The sequence below is a fragment of the Meriones unguiculatus genome, chromosome 3 (genome assembly GCF_030254825.1).
Source record: "Meriones unguiculatus strain TT.TT164.6M chromosome 3, Bangor_MerUng_6.1, whole genome shotgun sequence".
NCBI classification, from domain to species: domain Eukaryota; kingdom Metazoa; phylum Chordata; class Mammalia; order Rodentia; family Muridae; genus Meriones; species Meriones unguiculatus.
In genome coordinates this window covers 3,420,482-3,440,870 of record NC_083351.1, presented here as the reverse complement: position 1 = coordinate 3,440,870, position 20,389 = coordinate 3,420,482, and positions in this window count along the sequence as shown.

Below are 20,389 nucleotides of genomic sequence, written 5' to 3'. Positions count from 1 at the left end.
CACCCAGCGATAGGATGTGGCTAGAGGGTGACTCCTGGCCCTTCTCTCTGTTTAGCCTCTGGAAGCGCTGATGTCCGAGGCTGGGGGGGTGGGGGGGTGGGGTGGAGCCGACAGAAATATGACTCTGGACCTGTCGCTTAGGAGTGGTGGCAGGCAGGAATTTCTGACGTTCTGGTGTGTGTGTGTGTGTGTGTGTGTGTGTGTGTGTGTGTGTGTGTGTAGTTCTGACCAAGCTTTCTGCAGTGTGCAGGGGTTGCCTAAGATGGGTGAGGCTTGCTCTCTCCTGGGTGGAGGGAAGTCGAGTGGGGTGCCCAGTACCCACAAGAGGCTCTAGCTGGGAGTGGGCTCACTTCCTGTCCACAGTTCTCAGGGCACCATTCTCATCCTTCAGCCCTGGCTTGAGAAGTAGGAGCAGTGAATTCTCTCCCGAAGCTTGCAGTCTGGGTCAGTGAGAAGCTGGCCGCCAGCCTCTGGACACCTGTGCCCTGAGTCAGTGGGCAGCCTCAGCCAGCCACTCTCAGATGGGTGTCCTGTGGCACTCCAGGCTGGCACATGGAAGGGCTCCACTGGCCGCAGACGCCACATTGTACATAGTAACACAGACAAGGGCTGCCACGTGTTCCTCCTGTGCTGAGGTGTGTGCATGATGCCCTTGTCCCACTTCCTTCTCTGGGCAGGGACGGTCCCAGGGACGTGGCAGAGTGCTTGGAGGAGCCCAGACTCCCATGGCTCAGCCTGTCCCACTCTCTCTACTGCTTGCTTTCAGGCTCTGCTGAGCCCATGCATAGTCCTGCCTCCAGCGGATAGATGCTTCCCGCCCTGTCTGGGGTGAAGGGTTGCGAAGCTGTTGCCACAGGCCGCTGTCCCTGACTTCACTTTCCTCAGTGATCTTGGTTCCGCCTGATGCAGCTTTTACCTCCTTGGGCTCAGAGCTGCCTCGAGGGGAAAGAAGAGTGTATCAAGTAGTTTCCCTCGACTACGCTGCAAAACAAACACCCCCAACTTTCAGGCTTAGTTTCATTTTTTGCTCATGGGTCTAAGCTGGAAACCCAATCTGTATTCATCAGATGGCTGATGAAGTCTCCAGTAATGACTCCACGCTTACATTGCTCCCTGCGTTCTGCTTGCTTGTGCTTTTATAATCCTACCATTTCCTCTGCACTGGGAGGAAAATTAGATGTTCATAATGATCAAATGAGCCTACAGATAGCTTGTCTATTCCTTTCCTCTCCAGGATGGTGGGAGGGAACAGTCTGTGGGGCTGAAGAGCCTGAATGGGACAGGGCTCTGAGTGATGGCTGAGACCCTGATAAATGTACCATTGGCAGTGACCAGTGTGTCCTGCCATCTCTTTCCCCCTCTGAGGGCTGGAATGTGGACGGGGGTGGTAGTGGTGGGGTGGTAGTGGTGGGGTGGTGGTACATAAGCTTATTAGCAGATCTGACTTAATAAAAACATAGTTGTTGGTTTGACTCGTGCTTGCCACCAAGGAGACTTCTCCTAATTTTATCTTTATTGCTGTAAGAGGAGGTTGACTCACGGAAACCGGGAATGGATGCTTGGCTCCTCTGTCTCCTTGAGTTCCTGCTTGAGATGCCGTTACCCCAGCTGCCGTAGGGAACACACACTATATCAGCTTGCAATAAACCATGCTCGTCCGCCAGAAGCTGGGGTCAGCACCCGAGGCTGCTTGATCAAACTCCTGTGCAGAAGCACGGGGCTTTGGTCAGAGCATGGCTGCTGGGTGGAAGCCTTACCCGGGGCTCTTTCCTCCTTCCTGGGGGCAGATGTGTGTGCCTCACCCATGATGGCTCCCTGTGCTAAGCTTCAGGCTGTGATGGGCCAATAAGTTCCTGCGAAGATGTAGAGAGAAGGAGGGAGGATAGAAGCCAAGAAGAGGCAGATGTGGGTTCAGGGGTGCTCCTGCTCAGAGCTCTACTGCTATGACATTCCCCCAGCCTCAATGGATGACACTGGGCAATGCCCCAGAGAGCCTTGGTGCCTATGCTCATGGGCAGGGCAGGAGGGAGGAGGGCGGTGAGACACGGTCCCCTAAGATTCTTCCACACACAGTGAGGAATAGCTGTACCCCTCTAGTTCAGAAAGCAGTGGATTTTAAATCCCAGCCAAGTGTACTCTGGTCATGGGAGGGTGGTCCAGGGGATCCAGGAGGCATGGGATGTATTGGGGGTGGTGGTGGCAGGAAGCTTGGCTTTGTAAAAACAACCAGAATGGATACTGTCCTGAAGTAGAAGGTGGTACCTCTGCCAACTCTCCAAAGGGCATCTGCTGCTTTCCCTAAGAAGCTACATCTTGATCTGTGGCCTGGGTTGGGGCATCCTCTGACCTTCACAGCTAAAGGAGGCCATTAGGGCTCTGTCAGTATTACATCATCCCAGAGCTTGCCCCTTAGCTCCAGGAGGTGGCTAGACACTTTGAGGTGGGCGGGGTGGGAGTGGGAAGGGAGCTCACGGGAAGCTCAGAACCACCAAGGCACTGCCTCTTCCTCCACAGCCGAATGGTTTAAGGAAGAAGATGATGAGCTTTGTAGCCAGCACGCTGGGCGACACCCACACAAGCCACCGCTGTAAAAACACTTCTGGGTAGAGCCACAGATGACAGGGCACCGTGAGTGCTCTGGATCCAGGGTAAACTCAAGGATGTGGGGCCAATGGGAGCAAAAAATCAGAAGTTATGGAGAGCCTTTGGGGTGCAGGGCCAGTCCTTCAACCCTATGCTGAGCCAGACATGGGGGTGCCGTGATGGCTCTGGAAGGAGGTTTGAGGGACCGGGGACCTGGCTGTGCTCAGGCCTGGGTTTTAGAACTTCCTGGGGCTGAGTCTGATGGTCACCAGCCAGGAAGGCAAAGCAGATGTCCTGCCGGGGATACAGGGGATGAGGGCTGGCATCCTTGTCTGCTGAATGCTGCAGTCAGCTCCTTAAGCTGGAGACAGACGGTGTTGGGAACTGCCAGGGATGACCCAGTGTGCAGCACCCACCAGGGCCTCTCTGTAAGAATGCTTGCCACCAAAGAGCCCTCATGGCTTTTGTCTGTCTCTGTGGGTGAGTTCTAGGTGCACTGGTCCTCACCCTCCTCTGCAGGCCAGCAGCTGTCCGGTCGTAGGGCTGCTGTGCAGAGCCCATTTGGTCTCAGAAGACACACAGCTGAGTCATTCCCTGTCTGGTGTGAATCACAGACAGCTTGGAGACCTCCCCAGGCCACACTGGGCTGAGTGGACACTGCTCCGAGTGGCAGTGTCACTGCCGTATGTGCCTATCAGTCACCTGCTCCTCAAGTCCGCACTTCCCCGCGCCACCTCGCTCCTCAACACTTAAAAGCTGCATTCCCCAGAGCAACTGTCATTCACAAATAAGTAGAAACTGAAGTCAACCTTGGCCTTGGGAATGTGGAACAAAACACGAAGAAGTCTGTCCCCAAAGCCTCATGTCTCCTGATTAGGTGCCCCAGATCACCATTCCCTCCAGCATACCTGTACCACCATGACCGCGGTGACCCCAGGTGCCAGGGCATTTTGAAGGAAGGGCTCAGCAGTCATGGGGGTGTGGGAGTGGTCGATAGACCCTTCTTGGGGCTTCTGAGTACAGGGCGTGGTCCTCCAGATGTTCCCTTCCCCTGGGCTAGGAGTGGCCATCACACATGGGCTGACATCCGGCCCTTTACATCTGTAGCTGACTAGGGCTGCTTCAGTATCCCTGGGCATAGATGTGGGACATCTCCTAGGCATTATACCTGCGCTAGGATTCAGAGCCCAGGACGAGCTGAGGGCTGAGGTGGGGGCCTTGCCTCCTCCAAGCTGCTCTTGGGTAGCTCTGCTCACTTCCTCCTCTTCTAGAGCCCCAAAGCCAGAGGAGAGCAGGACTCTGAGTTTCATGTGTGGGTGTGGGGTCCCTGGTGACTGGCAGTGAACGTTCTCTGGTGACAGACCAGAGAACGTGTCTGCGCTGCGTTGGGCAGGACACTGCATGGTACTAGCCTGCAGTCCAGAAACGGATCCTCCCAGGCCAGCGCTCCTCCTGTACAGGCCACAGCTCCCTGGAAGGGGAACTTTAATTTTTTTTTTTAAATAATTTATTCATTTCACATCCTAATTGTAGCATCCTCTCTCATCTCCTCCTGGTCCCATCCTCCTTCCCTTTTTCCCTAGTCCTCAGAAAGGGGCACCCTCTTCCCCTACCATCTGACCCCAGCCTATCAGGTCTCATCAGGACTGCCTGCATCCTCTTCCTCTGTGGCCTGGAAAGGCTGCCCCACCAGGGGGAAATGATCAAAGAGTGGGTAACAGAGTCCATGCCAGAGGCTGCCCCTACTCCCCTTACTAGGGAACCCACATGGAGACCGAGCTGTCTATCAGCTTCATCTGAGCAAAGGGTTTAGGTCTTCTCCATGCATGGGCCTTTGTTGGTGCATCAGTCTCTGTAGGGCCCCCTGGGCCTAGAATTGTTGGCTGTGTTGGTCTCCTTGTAGAGGTCCCGTGCCCTCCTGCTCCTCTGTTCCCCTACTCTTCCATAAGACTCCCTGTGCTCTGTCCAAAGTTTGGCTGTGAGTCTCTGCATCTGCTACGATCCACTACTGGGTGGAGTCTTTCAGAGGACATTTATGGTAGGCTCCAATCCTGTTCCCTCACTTCATCTGCTTCCAGTGTCTATTCTATTTGCCCTTTTGAATGAGAATTAAGTATCTTCCCTAAGGTCCTCGTTATTTAGCTTCTTTAGGTCTGTGGATTGTGGTATGGCCATCCTGTATTATTTGGCTAATATTCGCTTGTAATTGAGTGTACATTGGAAACTCTTACACTGCAGGTCCACTGACCACGCTTGAGGCTGAGTGGCACAGGGATTGCCCCGGGATCTGTTTTGTACCTGTCTCGTCGGTGATGGGAGCAAGGTGGAGGCTGTCGGCTGTTACCTGGAGTTCGTTAGCAAACAGAGTCAGCTCCCTGCAGGTGCTGAGAGGCACATCAGGCAGCTGTGGGATGGCAGCCGTGCTGTGTGTGAGGCCAACACACCGAGGCTCTGATGCTCCTGAGTGCTACGGGCAACAGGTGCTGGAGGTTGGAGTGACTGTCCATCGACACCGAAGGAAAAAGTACAAGGCTGCCTGGGTCCAGCGCCCATTCAAAGTAATAACAAACTGCCTGGTGCCAGGGCCCTGCCAACACCTCTGGGAGACACCACTGCTCAGAGAGCTCCTGCACAGTACTGTGAGCAGGAACTGTGCCGTCTCTCCCCCGCTCAACTCCCTAGTCACTGCACACAGACTGGAGAGTTGAGTGTTCGGAGCCAGGAGTGAAGATGCTAGGAGGTGTTCACAGTGAGGGGTGAGGAGTGGGGGCGGGAGGGAACCAGATGCTCATTTGTTCAGCAGCGAAGTCAGATGCCTGTGACGTGTGAGCAGAGGGGAACCCGGAAGCTGCCTGCGAGCAGCACCACAGGTGTCTCCAGGACAAGGAGGAGGCGATAGACACTGTTCTCCCAGCCCACTCTGGAGTAACAGAGTCAGATCTAGTTCCGATCATCTTGAAAAAACTTTCTGCAGGCCAGGTGCTACCGAAGTGGTCACGCAGGCATTCTTGACCCCAGCTTCATCACATTATCTGTCCCATACCAGTGGGAACCCAGGGACTTAGTTCAGTTATGACTCTAGCCACCTGGAATTAAGGTTGGCCCGTAGGCTAAGACACCAACCTTGGGAGGCTCACCCCTTCAGATGCCAGGCTGAAGTCGCAGGACCCCCCCCCCCCCAGATGTACTTGGCACCTCCACCACCATCGGCCTTTCCGCAGGCCGAGCCTTGCTCTGTGGCTAAGGACCAGGTGCAGGCAGCAGACTGCCCTGGGCTCACTCTGCACCTATTTGTAGATTTGGTGGTGGAAGGCAAAGTCTGCCTGCTTACTTTCACCCCTATAAAATGGAGCCAGTGGGGGCCGGGGAGATCATAGATAAAGTGCTTGCCACAGAAGCATTTAGCTCGTCATTTCCAGCACTGACTTAAACAGCCAGGTGTGATTTGAGAATCATTAATTTCATTCATTATTGCCAATGGGAATGATGTCTATCACTGTTATCTCCCTCCCCCTAGTCATTGCTGCTACTATCATCATCTCTATAAAACTGTAAACACCATAGTCATTATCACCAACACCATCATCACCAGCATCATTACTATTTCCATCACCACCATCGCTACCATCTTCATCCTGTCAGCACCATCATCACCATCACTACCACTACCATCATCACCATCACTACCATCTTCATCCTGTCACCACCATCACCACCACCATCACCACACTTCAGATGGCAATATGGCCAACATGATCATTATCTGCCACCATCATTGTCCACTGATGCCACCGTGTTATCGCCACATCTATTATCCCCTCATCCCCAGACCATTATCATCTCATCGCCTTAAACCACCACCCCTCACTACCTAACCTTGGCCATGGACATGCAAGATCACAGTCATCACCACAACTAAGCTTTGGATGACGTAAGTGTTCTTTACAATCGGTGAACAGGAGTACTTTTTAACTATGCTTCCTGTTCTGAAAGGAAGTCCCGCTGAGGAAAGAAAGCTTCACTCTGGAGATGAAGACAAGTTTCCCATCGTAGCGCAAGAAGTTTGCTAATGGCCGTCTGGAAGCAGCCTAAGGGCCAGCTTGGGACCCTCCCGGATGAAGGTGTCACCTCCCCCTTCCCCGAGTGTAGAGGAGACCTTGTGTGGCCTGTGCCCCCCTGATTCCTGAGCTCTGGAGCTCAAGCAGGGAGGATGGCAGTGTGTGGCATCTGAGGGCTTGGCTGTGCCCACTCCTGGCAAATGAAGCCAGAGGGAGGCCTCTCGCTAGCAGGTTGAGAGGATCATCTTGGCTGGGAAAGGCAATTCTCCTCCACATGGGGGACTTGGGGCCCATCTGTAGGCTTTATTGATCCATTTTAACAGCTGAGCAGCCCCTGCGGGGGTCCGTTGATGACACGCAACACTAGACTTACTTGCTCTGGTAAACTCTGCACATTTTCCCCGAAGCTAAAGCTTCTCTGAGGGTGGGGACCATGGCCTCCTGCTGGTCTTGTGCTGTGGAATTTGGCCCTCAGCTCTCTGCCATTGCTCCACCCACGGACCCACCCGAGTCTCTGATAAACATCTCGCATCAAGGGGCACTTTATCCCACGTCCCTGGGCTTGGTCTAGGGAAATGCCAGTCACACTTGGTGGCATATGTACCTTAGGGATCCCTTTTTACATTAACTGTGGTGTATTAGCTGCTTTTCTAGTCACAGTGACCAAATATCTGACAAGAAGCATCCAAAAGGAGAAGAGGTTTAGTTTGGACCAGTTTGAAGGCACAGTGGGGAAGGCGTCGTGACAGGAGCGTGAGGCAGCTGGCCATGCAGCAGCTTCGGAGGTCAGGGGGGAGTGTGAGGTGAATGCTGGTGCTGAGCTTGGCTCCTCATTCAGTGGGAGATTTGGCACATGGGATGGTGCGGCTCACACTTAGAACACGGTCCCACCCACCGGAAGTGCCCGCACAGATACAGCAGACATGCGTCTCTACATGCTGCTAAGTCCCACCATGCTGACAGTCAAGACTGTGACAATCATCACGTCGTTGAACTGTCTCTGAAGGGGCTAGTTCCCTGCCAAGGAGGCTGCAGCTTTGCCCCGGCACCCCAGGGGCGTGTCTGAGATTTTTCCATCGCAGTTCAGCCTAGGAGCCATAGAAGCTCCCATCTGCCACCGGCACTTGAAGCCCTGCTGGAGCCCAAGGATGGAAAATTTCTGGAGGCAAACTGCTTATCTGGCAGCCCTGGCCAAGGTGAGCCTCTGCTCAGGCTTCCGGGTTTGCTACCATGGGCTCCTCGGGTGGGGACTGGAGCCCTGTGCCTGTTTCAGTGATACTTACACCACGAGGAGTGCCAGCTTGTTCTTATTTGAAGGAGACACCTGAGCATGTCCTGGATCTAGACCCTGGGGCTTCGAAAGGTTGTACTCCATCTTTGATATAGTCAGGTCTTAAAAGACACACCATCTGCTCCAAATTTCCTATGCAAATTCTGTCACTATGAGGTCACTTGTATAGGAACAGCACGTTGTCATAGGGTATGCTGATGACCAAGGTCCCCATGAGTAGAGTCAGGACTCTGCAACAGAGGTCCATTCAAGCTCCAGGGATGACAACGGGATCCCTTGTCTCTAAATGTCATGGAGGAGTAAAACACATGCAGGACCCGCAGCTAACTGCCCAGTGCATCAGTGGGAGGAGCCAGCTCTTACCCTGATAAGTTTGTGATGATCCCTGGTCCCCATCCAAGACCTCCCAGCCTCCCTATGGGTGGGTCATCAGTGTGTGGAGATGTGTCATTTTATCTTCCAGCCATGTGGTCCAAACTATAGGGAGGACAGTGTGTGGGTTCATGAGTCCATTGGGCTTACTATGAGACAGTTAGGCTCAGAGCCCTCATCATCTGCCCTCCCTGAGGCCCTGCTCCGAGCCCAGTAACCATGAAGATCTGGACATTCCCCCTGCCCCCGTCCCCAGGGACGGCATACTGTTCAGGGAGTTGTGAGGAAGAAGCTGATGTCACATATACAGGGCTCCGTGAGAGGCATTTGCAAAGCTGGTTGTGATCATTCCTCGTCTGTATACTTTCTTTGTAATGTGACCTTGCAGTTTCTGTAATCTTTATAAATTTTCTTAGTAAACATGCCGGCCACCCCCTCACAGGAAAGGGCATTGCAAGAAATAAAATCTGAAGTTTCATTTTCAAGTGTGCCTCTATCCAGCTTAGACCTAAATACAGATAAACAGAAAACACTTAAGTTTGGACAGACTGCTTACAGGCACACAGGGCTATTTCCAGATTTTTGTGTGGGTGCTGGGGAGGGGAGACAGTTGGACACAGGTCCTGCTGCTTGCATAGCAAGCACACTCACCCGCTGAGCTATCTCCTCACACCTCTAGAACTATGAAACAGTTCTAAAGTCTTCAAAGCAAGCAAAGTTGATTGGAACCTGCTTCGTGATACACAGGACAATGAAGCCATCACCTTTGCGGCTGTGTTCTCTGCTGGGCTATAGAACTGTTCCCTGATTTCCCTGTCTATAGGATGAAGCTCTAGCCTTCCAGAATGCAGAAGGTCTGAGCTTAGGGCCACTGGGAACTGTTGGCTAAAAGAGGAAGAATTGTCTCCCCTTGAATCTGGGTGGCCTAGCGATACGTTTTGATTGATGGAATGTAACATGAGTGAAACTGTCCCTGTTCCAAGGCCACTTCCATGTGACACCATGGAGGGCATTTGATCAAGGCCAGTGAGACTCCAGACAAGGGGAGACCAGCAGAATCAGCCAGCTGGCCCCGAGGTACCAACAGTCACATCCGATTGTTGCTTGAAGCCATGAAGCTTTGGAGTGGCCTGCTGTGAGGCAATGGTTCATGACTGGCAGCTCAGGAGACAGTTTAAAGTGTGTTCCAAACTAATAGACTTCTCCTTATTCAAAGGCTGGGGGCTGTGGCTTTGCTTTGGTGGGTTCCAAGTCAAAGAGAGTCTATGTATCTATCTACCTTGTATTGATTATCTGTTAACTATACATCATTATTTATGTATTATCTATTAATCATCAATATCCATTTATCTATGTATAACTTACCATCTATCAACTAATCATCCATCTATCAATCAATCATTATTATCTGTTTCATCTATCATCTATTATTATCTATATAATGATCATCTGTCAATCAATCATTATTATTTATCTAGCATCATGTAATAATAATATGTATATCTATCACCCCTCCATCTATGTATGTGTGTATGTATGTGTGTATGTATGTCTGTCTGTCTGTCTGTCTGTCTATCTATATATTGTTTATCTATATCTCTACCAATACCATAGCTACTGGCAACGCATCCATCTTATAAGTCTTCATCAATATGTTGCTGGAACCCCAAATCTTATAAATTAGTGGTAAAAACAAATGAGAGTTTAATTTATTCATGAATACGTGAACAAACCATCAGGAAATGGGGAACTGCAGAGTTGAAGAACAATTCAGGCCCAGGGCTCATAGTCCAGCGGGAGAGGTCCAAGGGCATTTGCAGCATTGGTTGGAAGCTGCTGAGCTGTACAGAGGACAGTGAAACCTCTGGGGCTGTCCTCTGCCCTGGGCTACAGGACTGTCCCTGCTTGCTGTGTCTACAGCAGTAACCTTCCAGGATGCAAAAGTCTGAGCTTAGGGCCTCTGGGAACTGTTGGCTCAATCATTACCAAGAGGCCCTGCCTTGCAGTAAGGCAAGCTTACCGGAAGTTTCTCCAGACGGACACAGCAAGATGGAGCTCTGCGGTTATTTTTCACACCTGGGTGAAGTTATTGATAAGGTGACCAAGTGACCTGGCCCACTGTAATCCTAGGTAACTACTCAAATACTAATACGCTTAGAAAGGGCTCTCATGGCCAACACTTTAAAATCGCTGACCAAAGCTGCAAGGCTCTCAGTGGACAGAAGGATAGGGCCTGAGACCTGTCACTGGCCCCGGGAGGAGATGTGACAATCCTGGATCGGGGTCATTAATACCTTACTCTTTAGTCCTCGATCGAGCTCTAACCTTATGACTGTGAAGCAGGAGGCCATCTAATAAAGCACAGTGACATGTGACATAGATCTCCCCTTCTGTAAGAGTCAGTTCAAATGAGTCTGTCAATCACTTAGACAGGAAAAAGTCTCTCTGGAGAAGCTGCTTGCTCTTAAGACTTTAGAAATGGTTTTTATAAAATCTAGGGGTTTGGGGAGATGGCTCAGTGTGTAAGAGTGCTTGATATGCAAGCAACAGGACCTGTGTGTAACTGTCCCTCCCCACAGCACCCACATAAAAAGCTGGGAATGGCCATGTGTACCTGTAATCAGCTAGTCTAAACAAAATGTCAAGCTCAAGTTCAGAGAGAGACCTGCCTCAAAAAATGAGGTGGAGAGAGATAGAGAAAGAGATATAACATCCTCTGTTGGCCTTTCATATATGCCTACATACACCACACACACACACACACACACACACACATACAAACACATGTACACACACATACACACATACATACATGCATATATACATGTATACATGTATACATATGCATATGTGCACACACCATACATATACACATATTGAAGCACATACACACATACATAGACTTACATAAACACACATACTACATGCACATTCAAATACACATACATACATACATACTCTTACCCACACACAATACAGAAATCTCTTGTGTGTTCATATGCTCTCTCTCTCCCCCCAATATTCATACACTAAACAAACAAACAAATAAATAAACATAAATACAAAGGGAAGAATACGAAAGAAAGGAGATAAAGCCTGTTTTCTGCGTGAGCCAGTACAATAGGTGCCTGGCTGCCACTCACTCTCACTCCTGACAGGCCTTTCTGCCTCACTCTGTAATAAGCTGCCTGTCTTGGCCTCTCCCCTGTCTGACTCCCCCGAATTCTTTCACCAGAGATCACAAGGACTGGGAAGCCGAGGGGAGTCCGGGCTGAGGTCCTGGTAACAGCAAGGGCACAGGAGACCCCTGGCTGCTGACTGTGGGCTCGATTTCTCCAGCAGCAGCTGGAGACTTGGTGTTACATTCTGGGTTTGCTTTTCCCTGGGAGAGGGGCTGATGTCTTCTGTCACTACCACGGTGTCCGCTGCCTTCGTGTCTCTGCACTAATTTTTTGTATTGTTTTATCTTAAGTGTTTGAGTGCTTTGCCTGCATGCGGGAGTGTGCTGGGTGTGGCCTGGTGCATGCAGAGTCAGAAGAGGGCGTCGGATGTCCTGGAACCAAGTTACAGATAGTTGTGAGCCACAACTGTGGCACAACTGTGGGTGCTGGGAATCAGCCATGTCCCCGGCACGAGCAACAAGTGCTCTGAGCTGCTGAGCCGTCTTTCTAGCCGCACTTTCTCTCTATTTTAAAACAAATTAGGAAGCGTAAATTGGTAAAAGATGCTGGATTTACTTAGACTTTGGCACAATGGGAAAATATATTTAGCTTCTCTCGCTTTTATACCAGTGACAATTTTATACAAAAAGCTAAATGGAAGCCAGGAAGCGGGACGTGCTAATTTACCTGTGAGGTGAGGCGGCAGAGCTGTGCACAGTCTCTGGCTTGACAGATGCCTCTCTGGCTGCACCAAGGTTCTTCAGAGCTTCCTCTCCCCACACATGAGACTTCTAGGAAGTTTTAACACTTTCCGATGCATTTCTCACGGCTTCAAGGAGGGGCACATGTGCCTGTTCTTAGACTGTCCCTTCTCCCACCAGGGCTTCAGTGCAGGGTCCTCGTGGTGCTGGGAAGTCAGGCTTCTGTTAAGATGCCATTCTGTCCTCTGGGCGAAGTGAGCACTCAGCCCCTCCCCCATCCTCATGAAGCCCTGTATCTGACGAGTCAGGGGACAAGGACAGTGAAGCAGCTGGCCACCCCCAGCTGGAAAAGGGTGTTGTAAGAAGTAAAATCTGATGGTTCATTTTCAAAATTGCCTTGATCCAGCTTAGATCCAAATACAGATACACAGAAAACACCAGAACCCAGAAGAGTCCATTAATCCAGCTATCTACCACCAGAGTCTGCTAAGTTACACACACACACACACACACACACACACACACACACACACACACACACACGGTAGAACTGCTAACAGGCAAGCTTGCCTAAGGACCTGCAGGCGTGCCTAAGGACCGGAGAGCTTTCAAACAAACAAAGCTAGATATGAACTGGCCTAGGCCTTTGTTGACAACAACAACAAAACAGGTAACTTACAGGGGGAAAGTGCTCCGGGGTGGTGTGTGAGACTGTGCCCCCTTGGTTACTCAGCCAACGAGGAAAGAGAGGAAGGGTCAGGGTGAGAGCTGTAACTGCTATCCTCTGTGCCCCAGCAAGCCACTGGTCACTCTTCCTCCGCACTGTGCGAGCTACTGTGGCTCCACACCCACCTTAATGCCCAGGCCACTCGTGTGTGTGTGTGTGTGTGTGTGTGTGTGTGTATGCATATGTGTATTTTGAAGGTGTGAGTCTCTACCCATTCTTGGTTGGTGTGTGACTCTGGGTGTGTGGAGCCATGAGCTCTAAGCCTCTGTTGGCATCTGAACCTCTGTGTGGCTCTGGCTTTTCATACTGTGATAAAACAGCCAGGTTAGGGGAAAGTTTGCCTTGGCTCCTGGGTCCAGCCTGTGGTCACACGCTGGCACTGCAGGCTTCTGGCAGCACGCTGGGTGTGGCAGAAGGGGCCTGCCCACTTCATAGTGTCTGGGAAGCAAGAAGAAAAACAAAACGGCTCGGATGCTAACATGCCTTCTGAGGTGTGCTCAGATACACTTCCTTTCCCTGGCACCTCCGAAGTTCCACCCTTGCTCCCGTCTCGCTCCCGTAGTGCTCCAGGCATGAGACACAGCAGTCAACTGTCGGCCCTCGGCTGTGTGGCCGTGTGTGGCCGTCTCGGCGTGTGGTGGGTGCCTACTCACGGTGTGTGTACACGTGTGCATGCCCATTGTCCCACGCACATGAGTTAGTGTGTGGAGTGTGGTTGTGTCTCTGTGTGTGGACATGGCAGTCAGCTGAACTTTGTACACGAGGTGTCGTAGCCACAGAACTGAGGCCATCTTAAAGACACAATCGTGTCTTCCCCGTGGGCTCTGAGACTATTGAGACAGCGGACCCCAGGAGACAGAAATGTACCCTGGAACCTTACACTAGGAGAAGGAGGAGGCTGGAGCCTGGAGCCCCACCGAGCATGGGAGATTCCACCCACTTCTGGTAGCCTTCCTGAGCACCTCGCTGAGGATGGAGCTGAGGCAATGGTGATGGGCAGAGCCAAACCCTGGCCGGGAGTGCCTAGCAACACACACCTCTTGCCTCTGTTTCAGCCTCAACGTCGTGACCAGAAGGCAGACTGGGGTGTCAGTGAAGCAGAAAGTACAAGTGTTCCTCTTCTCGATGCAGCCACACCGAGCAAACTCCGTCTCCGTTCTTCATCCCTGTCTCCTAGGTGGAGGGTGGGTGGCTGACCCAGCCTGCCAGGCTGTCAGGACCCAGCAAATCTGCCAAAAACAGTATCTGTCCGCAGTGCTGTCCCTGTGGAACAGTGTGTGTGCCACGGGGGTGTGCCAAGTGTGAGCACAAGTAAGACCCTGCCCACGGGGGAATCCACATCCCAAGCCTTTCCCTCCAGAGCCTTCTGCCTGGAAGAATGTGATTGCTGCAATCGGAGCAGCCCACAGCCCAGGCCACAGCGGCCACAGCCTCTGCTCTCACGGACACTGAGGTGTCGTCACATGTCCCCACATCACATGCTTCCTGCTGCCGGGATTCCCCACCGAGGGAGGGAGTTCACACCAGCTTAGTGGAGGCCATATGTCCTATTTCCTACCGTTTCCTCCTGCCTTCCTGGGGATCAGAGAGCTTGGCCACAGGGCTGAGCCACAAACTTCCTCGTCTTCATGGAGAAGACCCTCTTTCCTCCCTATGGGCTCCCGTCCCTCCTCTCCCTGTGGGCTCCTCTCCCTCTCTTCTCCCTGTGGCTCTGGTCCCTCTCTTTTCCCTGGGCTCCGTCACACCCCCACTGTCTGTCTCTGGTGGGGCCTGAGTTCTCAGCCCTCGCTATGCAGTGTGTGTCTGTCTCTGTTCATGCGTTAATGACTCTAATGAACTTCTCACTCCTGACAACTCACCTCAGTGTCTGTCTGAAGCCTCATCTAGTACCCGTCTCTTTCTCTCATTCTTTCTCCTGTGCTCCTGATGACAGTTTGAGAAGCTTCTGTCTCACCCTAGCACCTGATTCGGCACATCCTGGTCATCCTGAATCACTGTCTCCCTTCACCGAGAACATAGTCTGAGATTTGCCCCCCCCGCCCCCGTGCATGTGTGGTGTGTGAATACTGAAGCCAGAGGTCTAAGATGACTGTGTCTTCTAGTGACTGCACCCTGCTTCGCTCTGTCTAGGTGCTTCTCAGCAGGGAGGGCCGCCCTAGGCCTGAGGAGTCCTTTGGCGGCTTCATTTTTAGTTTAGCATTCTGCGTGTCCTTGTGCATCTGGGAGGACTTCCCACAGGTGGAGTGCAGCCTTGTTTGTCCTTTCTCGTGACTAAGGAGCCGCTGAGCTCATCATGCCGACTCTCATCTTATTAAGGACGATGTTTCTTTTGATTTAAGCGTATTTTTACCTCGCCAAGTGCCGTTAAGGAGGGTGACGGCGAGAGAAAGCCTATTCAAAGCCGCAGCATATTCAATTTCTTTTCATAAATTGTCTAGATTGCATTTTAAAGGAGTGGAAATTGAATCGAGTCTTTTTTAAATTGCCGAAGCCAATTAGCTGAGAAAGTGTTTAATTACGGGAGAAAGACTATCTACGGGCGAGTGGCGCCTTTCTTCTGCGGCCCCACCAGCTCTCTCTGCCTCCATGTCCCCGCTCTCCCCAGTGAGCCCCTATTTACACCTCGAGTCTAAGCTTGTGCCATTTCCCAGGTGAGCACAGGCCTGGATGTGCTGTTGTCTAGGCCTGGGCAGATTGGCTCTCTTCCATGAGCTCCTCAGGCCACAGAGAGCTTCTTGGAATGAGGAGGGAGTGTCAGGCACCGTGGAGACCTCCCCATGTTCAGATTTTGCTTGTAGCTGTGGATATGGCCAAGCAGAGCTGAGGGGCTTGAATTGCAGGCCCCTCAAAAATCCTTATTGATAGGGCTTTGATGAGACCTGGGAGTTAGGAAGTTCATCTCTCCGGGGAGGAAAGTTCTCTGTTGGGTCGTTGCTTGGATGGAAAACTGTCTGTGTAAACCCTGACCCTCCTGGCCCCTCTCCTCCCGCAGACCCCACCCACGTCTCAGCATTCTCAAAGCAAGAGGGCTGCTTTGACCATATCTGACCATATCTGTCTGGTAGTTGCTCTGAATAGGGTTTGATTGCCACACAGAAGCCATGCCCTCTCATTTGCATACCAACTACCTAGCAGGTTCTAAAAGACACTATCAGCATCCACAAAGTCTAAAACACACCTGGTCCTTCCAGAGAAGGCTTGATGGCCATTGTTTGAAAGCCTCAGACAGGAGAAATGGCCTTCTTCAGACTCTACTTCCTCCTAGACAACCCTAACCCCAAGCCCAAATCATAACCCTTAACCCTAAACCCTAACCTTAATGGCTAACCTTAACACTAAACCATAACCATAAACCTAACCCTAACTCTAACTTTAACCCTAAACCTAAACCTTACCACAACCCTAAAACCTAACCCTAACTTTAACTCTAACCTTAACTATAACCCTGACTCTAACCCTAGATGCTAAACAACTAACCTTAAACCCCAACCCTAATCCTAAACCTTAACCCTAACCCCGAAACTCTAACTCATAAACCATAACCATAATCCTAACCCTAACCCTTAAACCTTAAATCCTAACCCTAAAACCTAACCATAAACCCTAACTCTAAACCCTAACACTAGACCCTAACCTTACACCCTGACTGTAAACCCTAACCATAAACCCTAACCCTAACACTAGACCCTAACCCTAAACCTTAAACCATAACCATAACCCTAAAACCTAAACCCTAATCCCTAACCTTAGCCCTAAACCCTAAATTCTAACCCAAAACTGTGAACCCTAACCCTAATCTTAAACCTTAACCATAACCTTAATCCTAACTCTAAACCCTAAACCTTAAACCCTAATCCTAAACCCTAACCCTAAACCCCAACTCTAACCCTAATCCTAAATCCTAAAATCCTAACTCTAAATTCTAACCCTAATCCTAACCCTAAACAAAAACCCTAACTCCTAACCCTTAAACCCTAACCTAAACCCTAACCCTAGACCCTAACCCTAACCCTCACCCTAACCCTAAACTGAAACTCTAACCCTAGCCCTACACCTTAACCCTACACCCTCAGCCTCACCAGAACCCTCACCCTAAGCCTGAGTTAGCTGTTTTCTCCTTCGGTAAAAGGAATGGATGGTAAATTCAGCACTGTGTGGGACTATATATTTGCATGGCTGTCACTCATTAAAATCCTGGCTCATTCCAAGAGAGAAAAAGGAATTCTGGGTGGGTGGGGACCAACCTGATCGACTATCAGCCATCTGCCTGCCACAGAGCTGCCCAAGCTCACTTCTGCCCCCTTCCTCTGAGGGAGGAGGGTTCCATACATCTTCACTTTAAAAATTAAAGGTGTGTGTGACTGTGTGAGAGTGTGTGCATGTGTGTGTGTATGTGTGTGTTTTCATGTGTTTGTGTGTGTGCCCATGCCTGTGTGCATACAGGTGTGCGTGTGAGCATGTGGGTTTGTGTATACACACATGTGCTGTGGTGTGTGTGTATGAAGGTTGGAAGACAAACATAGGTGTCATCCCTCACCTTGTGAGCAGGGTCTCTTGCTATGTGCTTCTGTATGTGCTGTGAATGTGAAATTCTGGATCGTAGATGTGCATTTTCACACCCAGCTTTTCTGTGGATTCTGGGGACCCGCCTTTGGTCCTCATGGCCGTGCTGCATGAGTTTCACTCACTGAGCCACTCCCTTATGCCTCTTTGCTTCCGAGAGGAGAGCGGTGGTTTCAGCCGGGCCCACACAGCTGGGGTGCCTGTGTTTGGAAGGCGGGAGGGGGGCAGCCAGTGAAGGAGGGGCTGTCAGCGTCTGAAGGCCATGAGAACTCTGTTTCTGCTTCTGTGTTCCACCACGGCAGCGAGGGGTAATATTTAGACAGCGTGGTGGCACTTATGTTCTAAGTGTGGACATAAACTTCTCGTTTTCCCCGGAAGAGAAATCGATGCTAGAGCAGAGTGATGCTCGCTGCCTTAGATCCGGCTGAGAGGCTCTTGACTCTGGTCCAAGTTGCAGACAGCAAAGAAGGCAGGCGAGATCGCCCAGCGGTTAAGTGTTGCTGTGTCGGGGAAAGGGTGTGACTCCCAGTGACCCAGGCTGGCTGGCGGGGATGAGCCTGGGCTTTTCCTAAGGGCCGCTTGCTCTGAGGGTGATACCTGGAAGGGGCCTGGGAGGCTGCCCCGAAGACTCTCAGCCTGCCCAGCAGCCCGAGACACATCCGTCTGGTTTCCATTACAAGTCGCAGCAGTTTGGTCACCAGGCCTCATATTTAAAACTGCTCAGACACAGCCAGTCTCTCTCTGTTTAGGGTGCCCAAGGATTGCTGCCTGGAACCGTGGGGGGTGGGGGGAGGGAGAGGGAGGCTGTGGCTGCATCCTCCCTTTCAACTATGGCTGATTGACTGCTGGGCCCAGGTCTGGCAGGGAGCAGTAGCTGCTGCTAAGATGTTTGCTTGGAAGGAATGGGATGTTTCCACTTTAAGTCCAAGCCTTGGAGGGATCATGTTGGGGGTGGGGATAGTGAGAAGGATCCCAGAAAGGTGAGACCAGCGGTGTCCCTAGCTGACACCATCACTCAGTATTACAGATACTAGTTTTGGTTTAACCATCTGCCTCTAGGGAGGTCTAGCTTTTCCAAATGCTGAGGTATTGCTGAAGGGAAGGATAGTGAGGGTGGTCCTCACAGCCAGCTCAGAGCTGGGATATGAATGGAGAAAATGCAGCTCTGAGCTGATATTTTCCAGAATCATCATAGCTGGATTCTGCCGATGGTATCTGGAACTCTACTGTAAGCATCAAGTTGCTAGGGAAATCTGCAGACAACATCCAAGTCAAAGAGATGGCTAGATGGTGAGGATGGACGAACTGATGGATGCATGGATGGACAAAGGGGAAGTATGGGTGGATGAAGGGATGGAAGACAGACAAGGGAAGCATAGGTGGTAGACGGAAGGAAGGATAGATGGACTTCCTGTCTTGGCACTTAGGACTATGCTAATCATCTTAATCTTGTACCCTCAGGCTCTGGATGAGAACATGGGGTTGGCCTTTACCTGTCCCTTCACTTATTTAGGCTCCAAGACAATTCATGGTGGTCTGGGAGGAGGCTCAGCTATCAAGCTGGCCTCTGTCTGGGAAGGGGCAGGTGCCATTGTCCTGCTGGTCACTGGGCTCTGGGAGAGCAGAGGGCTGTGAGTGAGGCTCCTCAGTGTCTCTTAAATCGCCCACGCTGGACCTGATAATCCTGACATTTGCAGGAGGCTGTGCCATACTGTGATGCCTAAGTGCTCATAGCTGCCAAGAGAGTCTTCTGGAAGGGGTCAGTGGCCCAGGTGGCATTTGATGGCGGCAGGAGTGGGAGCAAGTTAAATGTTAAAGTGTTTTTGTTAGATCGTTGCTCTAATTAGGCTGTGCCATTTCTGGGTCTCTCTCTCTCTCTCTCTCTCTCTCTCTCTCTCTCTCTCTCTCTCTCTCTCTCTCTGTGTGTGTGTGTGTGTGTAGGCTGGCTGAGAGGACTCCCATGTTTCAGAGGATGTTTTCCTCTCATAGGCTTTGGTACTAGTTGCACAGGGTCCAGGAGAAGCAGCCTGGCTCTTTGGGATGGGACTAGATAGAGCAGACCCGTAAAGACAGAGAGGGAGCAGCGAGAATGCTGGGAGATTTCGGGGGCTTAGTGGGAACTGAAGTGTAAATGCTCTGGTAACCATTCCAGATGACCCAGAGTCATCTCAGCTCAAGACCCTCTCGTCAAACATCTGCAAAGACCTTGCTTCCAAATGACAGCTGCTCACAAGTTCAAGGTGAGTGCATGGATACAGGGCACGTTCAGCCCCTGCTCTCGGCATCGGCTGCTCAGCTGACCCTCCGAAAGGAGAATTTTCCCCGAGACTTGCTATGCACAGGGAGGCCTGCAGGAGCAGAGAGGCTTCTAGGATTGGTCCTTCTCTCTCAGCAAGCCGGGGACTCACCCGCCTGCCTGTACCTTCGGGTAATTACCCTCTTTGGGTGGTTATGTACCACTCTAATTCCCTCGGCGCCTCCACCATCTTCTGCTTTGAAGCCTTCCTGGCTGGTCCGGTCTTTTTTCCCTAGGCAGGCTGTAATTATTTCCAGAAGTCTGACTCTGTCATGCCTCCATACACATGTGCTTCCACATTCCTATGTGTGTGTGTGTGAATCCATGTATGTACTAGCACGGAAGCCAGAGGTCAATGTTAGACCTTTTCCCCAGTCACCTCTCCACCTTATCTTTGGAGACAGTGTCTCTCCCTGAACCCAGAGCTCATCGATTTGGCCAGGCCAGCTGGCCACCGAACCCCTGGGGCCCTTCTCAGGACTGGGGGTGCAGGTAGACATGCTTCTGCTCCTGGCTTTTGACGTGAGCAGTGGAGACTTGAACTCAGATCTTCGTGATTGCTGTTTTTGGATAGTTCTTTGTGTCCACACTTTCCCCCTCTTTTTTTTTTTTTTTTTTTTTTTTTTTTTTTTTTTTA